An 18,097-nucleotide genomic window follows, 5' to 3' on the forward strand; every position below is an offset into this window, starting at 1 on the left:
CACGAGTCAGTGATGCAATCCCAGTTTCAGAGAACTTTGGGCCACGTGATGCCACCCCAGAAGTCAGTAAAAGTGCTGGATGGGAAATCCCCTTAATGTTCCCAAATCCCCACAACATTCCTGCAGAGCCAGCCTGGAGGGATGCTGTGGGTCTGCCCACCTCCGGACAGGGAAGGGTACCACAGCATGGACAGGCACCAGTGCGATCTTTGGGTCAGTTCTGCCTGCCTGGAGTCACCCACACCCCTGGGATGCCCTGGCTGAGCAGAGACAGACTGACTCAAACAAGCCCAGAACTGGATGGAGCTTTCTTGATGGTCTGTGCAGCCGTGATGGTCTGTGCTTGAAGCATCTTTAGTGATTATCTGAACCAACAAGGTCTTCTGATTGTGTCCTGACACATTTACCTCTTCTCTACTAAAATGGCCCCAGAGCTCATCTTGACTCTCTGAGGTAGAGGAGAAATAGGCTAATGGGCTCTCATGTGGGCCCTGGGCTCTCAATGCTCTTCTCTTTCCTGAGAAAACAGTGGGGAGGTTTCTCTAATGTTCTCTGACTTCCTAATGCACAATTTGCTGTAGCATATTATAAGGCATTAGCACCTCATTCACAGATGGGAAGCACTAAATAAGTAACATTCATCAGTCACAAGAACCAGTTCTGCTGCTCAGGGCATTAGAGTGAGTGCAAGGGGACCTGGCTCTTCTGACATACAACATATGAAATAATAATAATAAAAAAAGTCAGGTTCCTTGTTAAGTATCACATTATCTTCCAGAATAGTGTCCTGCAGATTGCAGACAGTGGCTCTCTTGTGCTTTACATGAAGCACCATAAGGGAAGAAAGAAGCCAGGTTGCTCCAGAATGGCTCCTGCTGGTTCCTGTGCTCTGCTGCTTGTAGGGCATTTTGTGGTGGCCAGAGCTGGTTCATATGAGAGTACAGGGCTGGATGTGGAGAGCTTCTCCTTGTTGCTGGGCTCTTGAGGAAACAAGGAATATTGTACAAAGTAAGGAGCCTCACCGGGCATGAACAAGGGCAGGGATACAGCCCTCCATGTGCAATAAGGGTGGCAAATGCTGTCCAGCAATGAGGACATGAGCAGGGTTCATCCATCCACTCACCTTCCAGCCAATGCCACAGATAGTGTGGGATCATAGCAGTTGAAAAAGAAACCAGACCCAGGAGAGGATAAGAGACATCAGGAAGGGACTATCAGGGAGGCCAGACTGAAGGAGGGTCCACAGGTGCTCAGCATGGAGAGTCAGTTCTGCTGTGCTGGGCACAGCCCTTGCTGAGTTCACCCTGCCGAAAAATGAAGGTCTTGCTGTTTCCACTGAAATGAATCCTTATGGGAATCTGGTCTCTGATGCAACGCTCAGCAGGAGATTTCTTTTTTCCCATCACTCTGCTTATTTCAGCCCGAAAAACAAACAGAGGCGAAAGAGAAATAGGCAGTAAAAATATCTGAGAGCTGCTCGAAGAGTTCCGAGTTCGCCATCTGTCCGTGGGGAATGCGCCGTGATGGGTAACGCGGATGCTGACTCAGCTGCCGTTCTTCAGCGATGAGAGCCGAGGGAAAGACTAAACATGCTGCCTCGTATTTTGGCTTGGAATCACATTAGAAATAATAAACATCTGAGCTCTGATTCTCGACTGACAATATCTCTAAATGGAAGGGAATGTACGGGATGGGAACCAGCAGCGAGTGGCTGAAAGGAGTGAGCAGCTACTGCTGCGAGCAGAGAGTGTGTGGAGGGGCAGGGGAGGGGGCTGCTGGGGGTCTGGGGGTGTCTCAGCGTGTGGGAGGGGGACCAAAGGAGCCTATTGGACCATGTGTCCTCCAAAAGACAATGGGGATTGCGAGGTGGAGGAGGAAGAGGAGGGGGCTGCTGTGTTGCTTCACTGCTCCATATCTGCAGCATATGTGAATCCTCGAGCTTCAATTAGGGCCCAAGAAGTGCTTCATGCACAAAGCGCTTGGCCTGAGGCTCCTGCTTGCACTGATCCACTGCCCACAGCAGGAGAGGGTTGGTGTCCTAGGGACTTGGGACCAGCCCTTGTGAAGCAGAGAAAGCAGAGTAAAATGTCACCTCCATGAGAGATCTGATTTCCCAGGGAGGGAGGAAGAGAGAAGCTCTGCAGGTGTTTTTTGGCTTCGGGATGGTTAAAACACAGACCCACGCTCTTGATGAGCTCAGAGTGGGCACAAGTGGGTCTCTGCAGTGTGCTCTGCAACCCAGACAGCAGTAAATGCAGAGGCAGGGCAACCTCACCTCCACCTCCTCCTCCTTCCTGGCTGTAATTTCCTGCAGTGAAGCAAACCCTTGCTTTGCTGGAAATAGACGTGTGGCAGGCGCACTGAGAGCAGGTCCTTGGGGCACCTGTCTTGTCAAGGGTTTGGGTGAATAGAACTATTCAGACTCAAAAACAGGCCACATATTTCCTCCTAAATATGGCTCCATTTACCAAGAATTGGATTCCTAATAAGATGAGCTCGACGAGACAGGCAGTAGAGCACACTGCAGATAACAGCCTGAGTGAGAGAACTAACCATGTATAGGAATTTTAATTAAACCTGACAAATCCGGAGAGGAAAAGGGGAGAGGCCAACTGGCATAAAGATGCCGAATAAGCTGAGCTTGGTGAGTACCATGTACCTGCTGCAAGTTTAGGAGGATGTGCATGTCTCTGGGTGCATGGGCCAGCAACACAGGTCCTTCCATGGTGCTGGGACAGGAGAGATGCAAATTGAGCTCTAATCATGCTGTGGTTTGTACAAATACAACAAACCTGCCTGGAAATTAAATTCCCACTGGATGCTCTGCCCTGTTTCTGGCAGCAATGAGATGGTGGGTATGAAGGCAAACACTGTTGGGTGGATGGGCTATGCTGCTGTGGGATTTCACGCCCCCTCTTTTATGATGCAAATGGGGTTGATCCACCCACTGCAGCCTCCAGTTGATACCGTGCTGCCAGGCACCTTTTGAGACCCTCTGCCCTTTGCTGTGTACCCAGCTTATGCTCCTGGGGGAAGGCAGGCCCTTGTAGGAGCTGGAAGCAATCCTGCCACCCAGAGACTTAGCACAGACTCACAGATGGTTTGGGTTGGAAGGGACCTTAAAGCTCATCTCGTTCCAACCCCCTGCCATGGGCGGGGACACCTTCCACTAGACCAGGTTGCTCCAAGCCCTGTCCAACCTGACCTTGAACGCTTCTAGGCATGGGACAGCCACAGCTTCTCTGGGCAACCTGTGCCAGGGCCTCACCACCCTCACAGGGAAGAATTTCTCCCTTATATCCAACCTAACCCTGCCCTGTGTCAGTTTGACACCACAGCCCCTCATCCTGTCACTCTATACTCTTGTCAAAAGCTCTCTCCAGCTCCAGGGCAGCATCCCCAGGCCAGGAGTGGTGCCGGGCGGACGGCACAGGCTCAGCAGCTGGCTGCAGAATCAGTGAGCTGGAGATAAACCAGGGAAGAGCTGTGGGAAGGGCCATGCACAGTGCCTGGCCGCCCTTGCTGAGCTCTCTGGGGCATTTGTCACACAATCTGAGCCAGCTTTAGCTCCCCTTGGGCTATTAATGCAAACAGCAAGGCACCGGTGATACATTTTAGTTTAGCTGGAAAAGCCTCCAGAGCGATGCTGAATAAGGATTAAAAGGCCATTTAATCTATTTTTTTTTTCCTTTGCAAACACAAGGAAAATTCAAAACAGCTGACAGGGCAAGTGGTTTCAAGCCAGTTGCAGCAGCCCCTGGGATTTCCTTGGCATGCTGGAACTGCCTGAGGGGAGAGGCTGGAATGAACCAGGTAATTTGGGCTGTGTCCTGGTGGTGTTGCAAGCGGGGGTGGCTGGTGGGAGGCTCTGCTTTCCCTTGCCCTGTAATGAAATCTCCACCATGTGCAGCGAGCACTGTCCTATGTTTTTTACCTGCCTGGGGTGAGAATGGATCCCTGCCCAAAGAGGAGAGCCAAGGAAACAGAGGTGAAGAAAGAGGAGAGGTGCTGGAAAGACGCATTTTACCATGTGGGTCCTGCTAGCAGCCAGATACATCCCTGGGGGTGTCACTCCCATCACCTGGATGTTCAGCATCTTGGCTCTGCCCTGCCAGACCCAAACCCTCCATCTCTCTCCTGTGCTGGACATGGTATCAAACCTACTTTGATGCTCTGGCCAGGGAACCTGCTCTCATTTCCCAGCCCTATGTGTGTGGGGCTTTGGGGTTCCTTTCCTGGCTGTCTGACCCGGCTGGGAGGACACTTCAGGTGCTGTTCCACCTCTGCCCTGGCTGACAGAGCTGGGAGCCCAGCTGGGAGCCCAGCCTGTCCCAGCCCTGCCTGGATGTGAGTCTGGACACCTTCTACTTCACCTGGTTTCTCTGCAGCCCTCGATGCTCCACGTCCATCCACTCTGTGTCTCACTAGTCCCGAATACAATTTTAGTTCCATCCAGAGCAATTGCATTTTCATTGCAGCTATTGTATTACGCAAAATAATAAAACTTCATTAATTAGGCATAAAATGAGGGCAGTGGAGACTGGAGAGAGGATGCACATTGACCAAATGCAATATCCTGTGTCGGATGCCACGCTCTGCTGCCACCAGCACTGCCCACAGGAAGGGTCAAGCTTTCCACAAAGCACCCCTGGGGCTCTCCTGGTGCCCTCCAGCCCTCCTCGTGTTCCTGCCTGGCACTGAGCTGCACACGCGGGCGAGGGCACGTCCCTGGCGCGTGTGCCAGAGCCCGTCTTCATGAGCCTGGAGCGCTCTTGAAATAATTGTGCCCAAACATTTTGACTAAGCCCTTTGCTCTCCCCTCCCTGCTAGCATCCCAGCTCTGCGGTATCCCTGGAAAATGCTGGCTCTTGCTGTGGGACAGGCTCTCCTGGCTGCTCCGCCAGCCGCCGGTTGGTTCAAATTAAGTTTGCAAGCAAAGCTCTGCCTCGTTTTCTTCTGACTCCAACAAGCTCCGGGCTGCTCAGCGCCTGTGTGGCCTGTCCCCCTCTGCGCCTTGGGGACAGATATAATGAAAATCATTCTGGGTTGAAAATCACAGCCTGGGAGAACGGGTTTCTCCTCTTCTCACCAGGAACCCGGCTGGAGAGCCCAGGCGGCTGAGCGGAGGAAACTGGTTTTGGGGACCAGGCAGGGATGCGGAGCAGGGCTGGGTGCTGGGATCTGGGAAATGTGGTGGCTGGGAAAGGCAGATCCCCTGCAAAGCCGTGCAAGGCCTGAGCTTTGCTTTTATGTAAACCATGAGTGTGGGCTGGGTACACCAGCCAGAGAGACCAGGGTGCAGTAAAGGCTTGAAGTCCCCTTTGCACCAGAGCAGGCTGCTTCAGGAATTACCAAATGAACTCTCCACCTGGGACAAACTGTGGCACAAGGCATGAGCTTGGGGGTCCTAACACATCTCAGTTATATGCAGGGACTTTAGGGAGACCTGGGACATTCCTGGGAAGCCTTGATCCATGTGTGCCACACAAGCAGCCCATCGGTCCTGGAACACACAGGTAGGTACCACCCTGCTGATGACCCATCCCTGCACTGACACATCCCCATCCCTCACTTGCCCCAATGTGAGAGCAGGCTCGCCAAGGGGGAGGGGGGTTTACTGTCTGGAAAATCAGCAAAAATCCCCATTCTGAAGGGGCATTGGCCACCCTTGGGAGGGCAGCAGAGCCCCCTGGGGTCCAGCTGGGCAGCTCCGTCAGGAGCATCCCTGTCTCTGGGGCACTGCAGGCATGGGTGGACACAGGACTGTAATCACATTTCACGTTGCTTTGCACACACTGTGAAATTAATGCTCCTGAAAATGAGAGGCAGTTTTTCTGGCTAAGAGCTGAACCTTGGCCTGGCAGAGCCTGGCCTCCTCTCCTTGGTTTGGTGGAAGCAGCACAGTGGGGGTGGCAGAGCTGAAACGCTCCGTGCTGCACCTAAGTGAGGAGGCTACAACCAGGCTGTGCCGTCTCTGAGGGATATGCCTGGCCTGGCTCTGAGGGATATGCCTGGCCTGGCTCTGAGGGATATGCCTGGCCTCCAGTCAGTCCCACCAGTGCACAGGCTGCCATGTGACCTCAGCCAGCTCTGCCATGGAACACATCCCACTGCCCCACCAGGCTCCGCAGCCTCCCAGCAAGAGTCTCCCTGTGGCTTTAGGAGGAGAAGAGTGTCAGCTGGGCACACAGCAAGCCTCTTGGTTAATTCAGAGAGCGGAGATATCAAAAATCTGGAGCTGATGTGCTCAGTGCTTTTGGCAGTGCCCAGCATACCCGCTGTGCACAGCCCACTGTGGGCATCTGGCTCCCGTTCCCAGGGGAGTGGGTGGAACTGTGCTCCAGGCAGCGGAAGGAAAGCAGGAGTGCAGAAGGATGCTGCTCTCTCCAAAGCTGGCTCCGGAGCTGGCTGGGAGGATTTCTTTCTGAAATGTTGGCACACGTTGCAGGGGAAATCACTCAGAGAGGAGAGGCTGGCTTATTCCTGGGTTTCTCCTGGTTTTAGGTAGCTCAGGTTTATTGGCAGCCACCAGGGAGAGTGTGTTTGTAGCAACTGCGCTCTGCGAGGAGCAGAGTGAGAGAATTAACCCATGAGTGTCCTCGATGGCTCTCAAGGGGAAGAAATCCACTGTCAAAAACAGCCCAAAACCCAGAGGAGCAAAGCAATTTCACTCCTGCATTTCCATCTCCTTTCTATCAGTGTCCATGGAAGCACCCATGAAGAACTTGTCAGTGATGAGCTTTGGGAACAATTATTTCTACACACATTCTTTTCCCAAAGAAAAAAAAAAAAACGAAAAAGCTTCTTTTTGAATTTGCTGGGTCAGCTCTTTGGCTGCTGCTGGTTATTTCAGTTGGTGCTTTTCCCCTCGTTAAATCCTGCCCTGTGCGGAAATGTGTGAGCTCAGGAACTCTGACACCCTGGGCCCTGCCAGGGCCCTGCCACCACGTCTGCTGTGATTGATTACTGCGAGAAAGGGGCTGCAGATGCTGTGGTTACACGTAACAACAGGGAGCTGGTTTCTGCGGTTGAGGGAGATGCTATCTGCCTGGGATTTGCCTCAGGAAAAGCCCCCCCAAGGCCTTCCCTTCAAGTTGCAAAACCAGTTAAGGCCACCCCAGATTTGGCTGTTTCTTTGCATAAACACTAAATGGAAGCAAGGATTTTAGCAAGCCCCTTCAGACAATCTGCTCAGTGGGAAACGGGGCAGGAAAGCCAAAATGCACGTTGGCTGCTTCGTGCAGGGAGACAGGCTTTGGTCAGACCTCTCCTGGCTCAATAGTGTTGGAATTGATGGAGCCACCAAAAAAAAAAAAAAAGGAGCTGCAGAGATGGTGATCTCCAGATCCTCGATGAGGGGAGCTCTGGATGAGTAAAGCTGTGATGCTGGATGGTTAAAACCTCAGGGTGTGTGCCCCCCAGACCCTGGGGCAATGGTCACTCCTGGGATGAGCTGGGTGGGCTTTGCCACTTGCCCTCACTCTAGGCAAGGGAAAGCTGAGCCCCTGACCTCCATGGGGCTGAATCCATCAGCCCCATGGAGCTCCTCCATCTTGATCTCTTTTCTTCTTCAAGAGATGTGGTCGAGATACAAATTTTCAGGGTCCTCTTATCTATATCCAGATTGTTTGGGTGGAAGCTTCCCAAAAGGATGGAGCTCACCTGTCCCCTACTAAACACACAAATACATATAAAACCTGTTGCTGCTTCAGATTGTAAAGCAGCCCTGCAAAAATGTGTTGTAAAAATGGGTAGATCAAATCTTCCCTGCTGTAAACAGATGGTGTCAGCTGCAAAACACTTCCTTTTTCAATTTGCAATACCTGGACAAAGCAACCTGCCAGGATTTGGTGAGACACTGTCATCAGCTGCTGTCACCCTACCCTGAGTCTTGCTTGATCCCAGGTAATCAATCCTGCCTAATGTATAAATATTAGATCTGGAGTCTCAGCTGTGGTGGAGAACACAGAGCTGTCAGATAAGCTGCAATTAGTGCATTTATCGACTTTATTTTCCTGTCGCTTCCTAAAAACCGTTTGCCTGCCTTCTTTTAATACATGTTATTAAACCTGCACTAAATGTTGATTAAAGAAGTCTTAATCCCAGGTGTTTGTTTTCTAACACTGCTGTGAGCTGTACTCTTTAACTGTCTTCTAAGATTTTATTTTTTAGGAGTTTTCCCAGCTTCCAAGTACATTTATGACAGGAAAATGAGTTTTTAAGAGCCGATTAGTGGGTCATCCTTCTGATTTGCTTTGATTTGCTTGGCTTCACTGGACAGGTGATGGGTCATGTCTTTGCAGGCAGCTCTGCTGCCTCAGAAAAGCCTTTACCCCCTTTCATACACAACCACTTTAAGCAAAATACTGCAGAAGAGATAGATATATTCTTATTAGTCTTGCAAGAGAAACTACAGCAATCAATCCCAGTGCTAGACTAACTCCTTCCCTCTGCAATTTGGATGTTTAGAAGTAATTTGGGGAGTAATCGCTGCGAATGGCAGCATGGAAGTAACTGCTTGCAATAAAACATTGTGGGGGTGACTGTTATCCTAATGATATTTCCAACAAACATTACTGAAATACGTTTTCTCCTCTAAAAATGGCAACAAAATTTTAATGTTCTTAGTCCTAACATGGAAATGGAGCAAAAATTAGCTGGGTTGGTTCTGTGATGGTGATTTCTTTCTTATTGCCATGGTGGGTGGGTTTCCCCCTGCCCTGCTTGTCCAGAGGTACCACATTATTCTCTGCTTCAGGACTTGCTTGTGTGTTATTTCATGTGATGAAACCCCTTTCCATTAAACCAATATAAATAATTGCTATATACTTTCACAGAAGAAACAGGAATGTTGCAAGTGGCAATAGCATTACAGGAAAAAAACTGCTGGCCTGATCCCAATGGCCTTTTCTCCTTTTATCCAGATGGGTTCATCTCTTATTCTTTGTGAATTATTTATCCAGGCATGCCTGGAAATGTTCCCTAAAGAAATTATGGCTGTTTCAAAACATATATAGCAGTGCTGCCTGCTGGTGCTGGAGAACCTTCCTTTAGCCCTTTCAGTGAAGTGGTTTCCCCTCTGTATGCAAGCCAGTGGTGCTGGGATGCACTGGGATTTTGGGAGATGACCCGGGGAAGGTAGAAACCTGGAGCTGGGCAGTGATGGCATGGGCAGGGTGTGTGGACCATCATCTAACTGTGAGGTCAGAGGGTGGCTAAGTGGTGCAGGGATACAGTTCAGAGCTGGGCGAATCCTTGAGGACCTGCTAGACCACAGAATCACAGGTTCAGGTTGGAAAAACCCTATAAGAGCTTCAAGTCCAACCATTCCCCCAGGACAGCCAAGACCACAATTAACCCATGTCCCCAAGTGCCACATCTACATGCCTTTTAAATCCCTCCAGGTATGGTGACTCCACCACTGTCCTAGGCAGCCTGTTCTGATGATGGACAATCCTTCCTGTGAAGAAATTTTCCCTAATATCCAATCCAAACCTTCCCTTGACTGAAGTCAATCTGCTGGCTGCAGTTGACTGGTTTTATTGAGCATGAGAGCTGAGGGTTGGGGGCTGCAGGGGGGCCTTCCCTGCCTTCTTTGGGTGGATGGGTGCATGTCAGGTGCCTCTGTTTGTGGATAGAGCCCATGAAGGCCAAATCTTTCCACCCAACAGCTTCATGTTATTCAGCATTTGCAAACCAAAGCGGGATGGATGCATAAGCAGTGCCAACACTTGCTCTCGTGTTTCCATCTGGCCAAATCTGCTGAGAGGGCTTGGAGGCCAGAAGGAAAAACTCACCACGCTCATCATCAAGGCATCTGAAATCCCAGAACATCACAAGCTACAGGGAACACAAGAGAGAAAAATTTTGGGGAGGCTTCAGACATTCGCTGTGCCTGCTGCTCCTGCTCGGAACGCAGCCAAGCCTCATCCTCCCTCGGAGTCATGGCAGAGCCCAACACGGCAAACACCTGCCAGTTAAATACGGTGTAAAATGAAAAGTGGGGTGTTGTTCAGCCCTCGTTGTTGTCCCTATGGAAGGGTGGGCTGCTCTCGTTAGCCTGTTGGCAGGACTCTGCCCTCCCTAAGAGGGGGAGTTGGCTCTTTGCTCGGCGGCTCATAGCGGCTGCCGGTGTTCAGGGATTGTGCTTTTCGTAGTGTGCCTCTGTCAGATGCAAAGCTATTAAGGCAGGTGATTAAATGCCATGCCTCTCTATTGATCCTCCTGCTTCCCAGAGCCAGGGCTGACTCTTTGAGAATATCCTCTTTGGATATTCATAGAGCTGCTGCTGAGAGCCAGCTCGGAAATCCTTCCGGACAAAGGTGTCAGCAGCCGTCTGCCGCCTTCTGCAGCGCTTTCAGCTGCCAGAATCCTGCACTGAGCTCCTTGGCACAGGGGGACATGGGCTTCTGCTCATCAGCCCGTGAACAACCATGGCTTGACCCCACACAGATGGTGGTGGTACGTGGTGAGGAGGAGGACACATCCTGGTGCATCCGCCCATTCTGGCTCACCGTGGCCCTGCACCGGTGGGTTGCTGATGTTCTCTCAGCAGTGGTGTTGATGCCAGGCAAGCCAGGCTGTACCTCTGGGGAACATTCCTCCCTTCCCACTGGCTGTGAATACTACTTCCCAAAGGGTCACAAAATTTTGTTTTTTCTCTCCTATTTGCCTAATTTTCAATGGAAGCATAACCCCCCTCCATAAACTGATGCTGAGGGAGCCCGAGTGACCCGTCCTTCCTATTTGGCATGGGGTAGCCAAGAGCAGAAGGGAAGGCCTAAGAGCAGGCAGGCTATTTTCCAAATGCACCAGAAAAAAAAAAATTGTTTTTAAAGCATTTTTACAAGGTGTTTGGTTTGCAGCCAACAGCCTAATGCATCACTGAGTTTAGCTCCATCTATTCTGCGGTGCAGTTGCCCAAGAAATCAATGCCCTGACATACTTTCCTTTGCTAGAAAATACACTTTTGCTTGAGTGGGTGTGAAAACCGAGCTCTTGCCAAAACCCTGTGAGTGCCGAGGAAGGCTGTCCCGCTGAGCCCAGCATCCAAAGGAGCCACAGGACAAAGGCTTCACTCTCCAACTTCTGTTCTGCTCGCAGGGGCCACGGGGCTTTGAATACTGACCAGACAGCAATTTAACAAGGGAAATGTCTTCCATTCTCTGGCTGAAAATAACCATTTTCTAGTGCATGGCCAGGTGATTTGTGGTCTCGGATGATTTTCTGGCTTCCTTTATTCATAAAGCAACCAAAACTGCCTGCTGTAGTACTTGGGCTGTGCACTGATTTCTGCACAGGCACAGAATCACTGGGTATGTTTGGTCTGGCTGTGAAAAGGGGAACATCTCTGCTCCTCATGGACTCCTCTGGGAAAGAGGTGTCTAATCCTTCCCACTTCCGCGGTGAATCCCAGCCTTGCTGGGAAAACTGAAACATCAGTGTAATTCCTGACCTCGCGGTGGTGTCCCTCGGCTGATGGTTTCATTCTTGGAGAACAGCCATCGTAAAAAATAACAGAACAAAAGTCACAAAAACAACCTCCGAATTCCCCTCTCTCTGCCCATGTTCTGGCATGGGGTGGTGGTTTCCATCAGTGCCCAGGCAGATCTGCTGGAAGCAATAACTGCTGGCCCTGGGGCTGCCTGTGGCCAGGGGCTGCAGTGATGGGCTCCCCCGAAACAAGGGTGAGTTTTTGATGCTTTTCTATAGGGCAAAATGGCCCTGCATGATTGCCTTCTGTGAGCATGGATTTTGGGAAATGGTGATTTCCTGCAGGAAGAATCCCCACAGATTTGTGTCTGGGGGTTTTCAGCCTTCTGCCATCACAGACCTTGGCTTGCAGGATCGCTGTTGCTGCTGGCATTGCCCGTTCCCCTGCCTCCCTCCTGCGAGGTCTCTGACTCAGAGCCTGTCTCCTTCTGACAAGTTTATTGGTTTTCCAGAGCTTTTCCAGTGTTACTGAGGCAATGCCTTTCATTTTGAGGGAGAAACAAGGAATAGTGAATGCCTGCAGGAGTGAACGAGCCGTACAGCCAGGCTGGCTTGTGCAGGACCACCATCCCCCTGTGTCCTGCATCTCCACTCCTGATGCAACATGGAAAAGCATGGGAATGCCCTGATGCCATTCCTGGAGGGAACTGGAGGGGCTTGCTTGTGTTTTCAGCTCTGCTGGGGTGAGGCTGGATGGTTTTGTTCATGTCAGAGCTCTTGCTGCCTGCTGGGGTCTGCCTGGAGTGGGAACATTATCACAGTTTGTGGTGCCTGGGGTGAGTGGGATAGAAAAGCCTCAGGATAGTCTCACTGGTGTCCTGGGCACAGGGTGCTGTCAGCCCATCAGAGGGACCCACAGGCTCCTGGATGCTCATTTTCTTGATGGATTGACAGCTCCCAGCTCCAGAGGTCCCAGGAAAAGGAGACATGAGCACTGTGGCACGGTGTCACCTCCACTGTGCTCAGTGGCAGCTGCTTCTGGCCTGGGAAAAGCACACACTCCACCCTGAGATTCACTGTGCCATCTCTAACAGGTATTTGATGTTCTATCTCCTGCCCAGCTGCCAGCTTGTTTTACTCCTGCAGGTCTGGCCAGCTGCTGAGCAGAGCTGATGTGCTCTGCCCATCCCTGGCACCCTGAATCGCTGATGGCAGCACGCCCTGGGGACCTGCCTCTCACCTTGGAGGATGCCAAAGTCATTAATCCACTTTATGGATGAAAAGACTGAAAACCTTTGGAGCATGAGGAACCATGGCTCAAACCCCTGCTGCCCCAGCACCCAGCACTCTGCCTTCAAAGCCATTTACAATATCAGCCCAAAACTGTGGCTTTTTTAGTGGGAAAAAAATGTGGAGCTGGGAAAGGGGGGAAAAAAAGGTGTTTACTTCTTTACCACATTATAATTAGATTGTGATTGGAAGAGTGAAGTGATGCAATGAGCAGAGTGCTCGTAAATGAGTGCTGCATCCATGGAAGGGGAAGCTAATAACACGAGTGCCATCAGCATCCCCATCTTTGGGATCGGGGTAACTGGTCTTCTGCTTCAACAGTGAGGTAGAGGGAGACAGCAGGGCTCTGAGGAGGAGTGAAACCAAATAAACCCCCAAAAGAAAGGCAAACCAGTAGCCAAAACCCAATCATCCTGCAGGGACACACTCACGTGGTGGCAGGAGGACAGTGGCTGCCACACTCGAGGTCAGGGTTTGCACAGTGATTGAGGTCTCAGCTGGCAAAGAAATGCCCTCAGCAGATTGGAGGGGAAAAAGCAGGGAGAGGCACTTAGGAGCTGCTGTGTGACACTTGTGAGCTCCGTGTCCTGCTGGATGGCCGTGTGTGAGAGACAGCAGCTCTCAATTTGAGCTGAATGTTTTCCAAGAATCCACATGCTCTGGGGAGTTGATTTTCATTACCTGCTCGCTGCAGGTCCCTCCTCTCCAGGGGCTGGGAAGATGCTCTCTGAAATTTAACTGCAGCAGAGGGGTCACTCAGCCATGCTCCAAGTAATTTCCACTCCTGGAACTCCACAGGGTTTTCGGAAGATGCTTAACTCTTACAGGGGAAAAATGTGCTCCCAGCGCTATAGAACGGGTGTGAGGTTGGCCTCAGCTCCTTGACTGGATCAGTGAAGTCCAGGGGAGCTGCTCTTCGAATCAGCACACTGTTCCCGAAGGATCTGAGCTCTCTTCTCCTGCAGGGTAGCAGTGAGAAAGGCTGGGGGAGAGCCGACCTCAAACACTGCCCTGAAGTTACAACCACTGAGTGAGGGTGGGGCTTGCTCTGCGAGACACATCAGGAAAACATCCAGGGGGCAGGGGGACAATTTGAGGAGCAGCTTTGAAGCTTAACACGTTCACTGTCCAGCAGAGTGAACTCTGCTGTAAGTGCAGAGCCAAGCAGTTTGTGTTCAGCTCTCAGTTGCACAGGTGTCCAGCTGTGAGCACAAAACCTTGCTCAGCCCAGCTCGCCTCTGATCCGTCCTGGTGGCTGGAGAAGCTGAAGCTCTTGTCCCCCCCGAGACATGCTGGATGTGCAGATGGAGTTTTCTAAATGCTTTTGCAGGAGCTGAGCTAATACAAAATAGTGTTTTTACTTTGCCCTCCACATGCCTCCCCTTGGCCTTGTGCCTCTGGTTCCATCCTGTCCCTGTGCTGGTCCTACTCCATCACTCCTTTTCTCCTGCCCTGCAGGGGAAGCTGACCTGCTCCTGGTGTGAAGGAGATAATGATGGAAGAAATGCTCTGCCAGACCAGCGAATTCAGCTCATTACAGAGCGTTCTCACAAATTTCTGCTGCCCTGTTATCAGCCCATCAGCTGAACCAGATCACCCTTCAGCTCCCACTAGACCCTGCTGCACCTCCGCAGTCCGAGCCTTGGGAGCTGCAGCCTGACTCACACTGTGTGGGAGAAAGTAATTGTTCCAGCCATGGCAAATTGGAGCCGTAATAACCTTTCTCTCCGTAACAGCAATGATGCTCCTTCAAAAATATATTTTAATTGATTTTGGATAATGAATTTGGCTTAGCAGGGAGCGGGTAGCGGAGGGATGAGGAATGGGTGGATAGGGAATAGCAAGTGGAAATGGCTGGAGTGTCCCATTGAGAGGGTACAGGAGACCTAAAGCTGCAGTCAGGGCACAGGCAGGGAGCAGGCAGCCAGTCTCTGGGACATGAGCAGAGGGAGAGCAACACTGCTGGACTCATTGTCAGTGTGGAAAAGAATTGCCAGGGGCGATTTCTAGGAGCCAGTGCAAGGGCTGTGTCCACCCAGATCTTTGGTGAGCACTGCATGTGCACTTAAGGGCTTTCATCCTCCCTCTTCCAGCCTTTTTGGCAGCTTCCCCTGGGTTCTTTGCCCACACCCTGGGGTGGTGTGGAGCCATTTTGTGTCTTCAGGAAAGAACTGTTGCCCCTTCCTCAGAAGTGTTCTGCTGTGAGCCAGCAAAAAGCATTTGATGGAAGGTGAGCTGGATCCAAAACTCCAGTGCCCTCCTCTGCAAAGCTTTGTTCACCCAGAGAGCTCACAGAAGGGATTTTGGGGGGGTTAACGTGAGATTGCCATGTACCACTGCAGTGTTTCAAGTGCTCTGCTTGGAGTGTTGGGAGATGCCTTTGTTCCTGTCTCTTACTGGGAAGAAAATGCAACAATGCTCTCTAGAGGCAGAAGTCAAGGAGAGCTTTGCTTTCCCTGGCTCTGCCTTTCATTATGACCTCACTGCTCTTTCCAGCTGTTTATTTCCCACAGAAATAGCAGTTTCTGGGCATTTTGTCCTCCTGAGATGTAGCTTGTGTAGTTTGCTTTCCCCTCTCCCCCCATAGGACAACCCGAGGTAATTATTCCAGATGCTCTGAAGAGGGCTGGGAGAAGTGGGGAGTATTTTAGGTCAGGACAGGGAGCATTTTGGATCAGAATAGGGAATATTTTGAGTCAGAATGGGGAGTATTTTGGGTCAGGATGGAGCTGTGGGAGCAGTTGGCTGTGCAGGGTGATAGAGGAAGGGGAAAAGGCCAGGGAAGATGTGCTGCAGCACAGTCCACCATCACTCTGGGGCAGGGAAAGTGGGGTTTATGGGGATGTTGGAAGGAAAAGATCTTTTGAGGGCTAATTAACCCCAGTTCTCAGGTGAGGGCAGGTGCAGCTGTGGGGCTGCCCTGGGAAGGTGGAGCCACAGAAGCCCAATCAGGCACCAACTGCCCCTTAATAAGGCCAGATGGGACACAGAAGCTGGTTTGGGAGGGTGTGGGTCTCTTCTGGGCAGAGCAGGCAGCAGCTTTGACATTGGTGCTCCTTGGATATGTTTTGGGGTGTGAAGAAGAGTCTTGGAGTCCTGATCACCAGAGCCCAGGAGATGCTGCAGGAGCTCTTGAGATGCTTTGTCCAAGGTTAATGGAGGCTTTAGTGGAGCAGCTTAAAAGGAGCCAGTCCAGGTGCAGCTCTGAGGTCAGAGCTCGTGGTGGGGATGTGCTAAAGCTGTGGAGGTGTCCTACAGGAGTCTGAGGCTGCAAGAATTAGGAAAAATGGAAATGCCAGCACCTGAACCAGCTGTTATAGGTCCCATCCTCTGTTCTTCCAGAGACCTCAGCTGACACCTGCATCCAGCTGCACTGCCTGCTGTATGTACAAACTGTTTGAGTCCTCTGCTTGTGATCTTCCGAGGGGGAAGGGGTTAAAAGGTGGTGCTCTGCCCCGTGCAGGGGTGTCAGAGGTGATATACACCTCTGGGCAAGGATGGGAATCCAGGTGAGATTTTTTTCTTCATGGGGGCAGTTAACCAAGGAGACCCCAGCTCATGTGTGGAACAGTGGTCAGTGGGGTCCCTTTGCTTGTGCCAAGTCATAATCACAGAATGGTTTGTGTTGGAAGGGATGTTAAAGCTCACCCTGGCCTTGAACACTTCCAGAGATGGGGCAGCCACAGCTTCTCTGGGCAACCTGTGCCAGGGCCTCACCACCCTCACAGGGAAGAATTTCTCCCCAATATCCAATCTATCCATGCCCTCTGTTCCCCTTTGTCAGCTGTGCTTGCTGTCTTCTCACAACAAGCGGGGATTATCCCCAGAGCTCATACCCAGAGCTGTGTGGGATGCAAAACCCAGACCACCTCTGGTCATCAAAAAAAAAAAAAAAGTCCAAATAAAATAATTTGTTTTACTATCCTGGCCAGTTTCCAGTTCACTCAATTACATTCTGCCGATCCACCCTGCAATCCCATATGTTGTTGTTTATTTTATTAGCTCACATTGCAAATCTTTCAGTAACGATGGCCCTATGAATAGCCTCGCCTGTCGAATTAATTGTGCTGCTGAAAGTCTCAGGTTAATGTATAAAATGTACTTGCAGGCCCTGAATAAAGGAAACAAATGAAATTATATTGCTGAGCTGGGCAAATCTTGTGTCCCCAAGTGACCAGGAAGATATGTAATGAATTAACTGGAAAAATTGTTTATAAAACCAAGGGAAAAATACCTAGGCTGGTCATCTCATTCTACCCTCCATGCCATGGGCAAGGACACCTTCCACTATCCCAGGTTGCTCCAGGTCCTGTCCAACCTGGCCTTGGACACTTGCAGGGAGGGGGCAGCCACAGCTTCTCTGGGCAACCTGTGCCAGGGCCTCCCCACCCTCACAAGAAAGAATTTCTTCCTTATATCTAACCTAGCCCTGCCCTCAGCCAGCTCCACTCTGCAACCCCTTGTCCTGTCACTCCATACTGCTGTCCAAAGTCCCTTTTCAGCTCTCTTGGAACCCCTTTAGGCACTGGAAGGTGTTCCAAGATCTGGCAGTTCTGTATACTGCTGGGTTGGGGCTTCATCAGCTGAAATACCTGTACGGTGTCCTCCTGGGTAGCTGGCCTTGGGAGTACTTGTGTGCTTCTTTATATTCCTGGAAACTTTTCTGTTAGAAAGCAAGTCCCGTATTGCATTTCTGCCATTATTCAGGATGCTTGATGCATCTGGCTGTGTCTTCTAACGTTTGCTACGTGCAGTCTGTGAGTCAAGGTGGGTTTTGTTGGGCTTTGTTCTTCGTCTGCTGGGGTCTGATCTTCCAAGAGTGGTAAATCAGCACTGAGGGTTACACGTGCAGACTGCAGATATGCACAGAAGGGCAGTTTGTGTCAAATTGCACCAGGTTAAAACATTTCTTTTTGGAAACCCTTGCTCTGGTTTAATTTCGTGGGGTTCTGTGCTCTCTGAGACTTGGTTGCTATGGGGAGCTCACTGCCTGTGGAACTGGAAGGGATCACTTTATTTACTCTGACCTCCAGCGAGGTGTAAAGCTTTCCCTCATTTCACAAGCCCACAGTTCTGCCTGAGCTCTTGCATGTGCTGCATCTTAACTTTAAGACTGAGTGATGTGTGATAGCAAACCCTGAAAGACCTCGTTAAGTTTGGAAATTACCCTCGCAATTAAAAACTGTCTTGTTTCTCGCAGCTACTTCACTTCAGTTTCCAGTGCCAGGAGTTCATTATGGCTTTCCCTGCTGCATTAAAAGATAGATGTTATCTGGGGAGCACCAGTCAGGGCTGTCCCAGAGGGATGGCTGGATGGTATGGGCAAGTAATTGGGATTCACAGGCTGCTTTAGGAAGGCGACAGGTAGGAATGG

This window comes from Neopelma chrysocephalum, unplaced genomic scaffold (genome assembly GCF_003984885.1).
Source record: "Neopelma chrysocephalum unplaced genomic scaffold, ASM398488v2 Primary Assembly neopelma1_119, whole genome shotgun sequence".
NCBI classification, from domain to species: domain Eukaryota; kingdom Metazoa; phylum Chordata; class Aves; order Passeriformes; family Pipridae; genus Neopelma; species Neopelma chrysocephalum.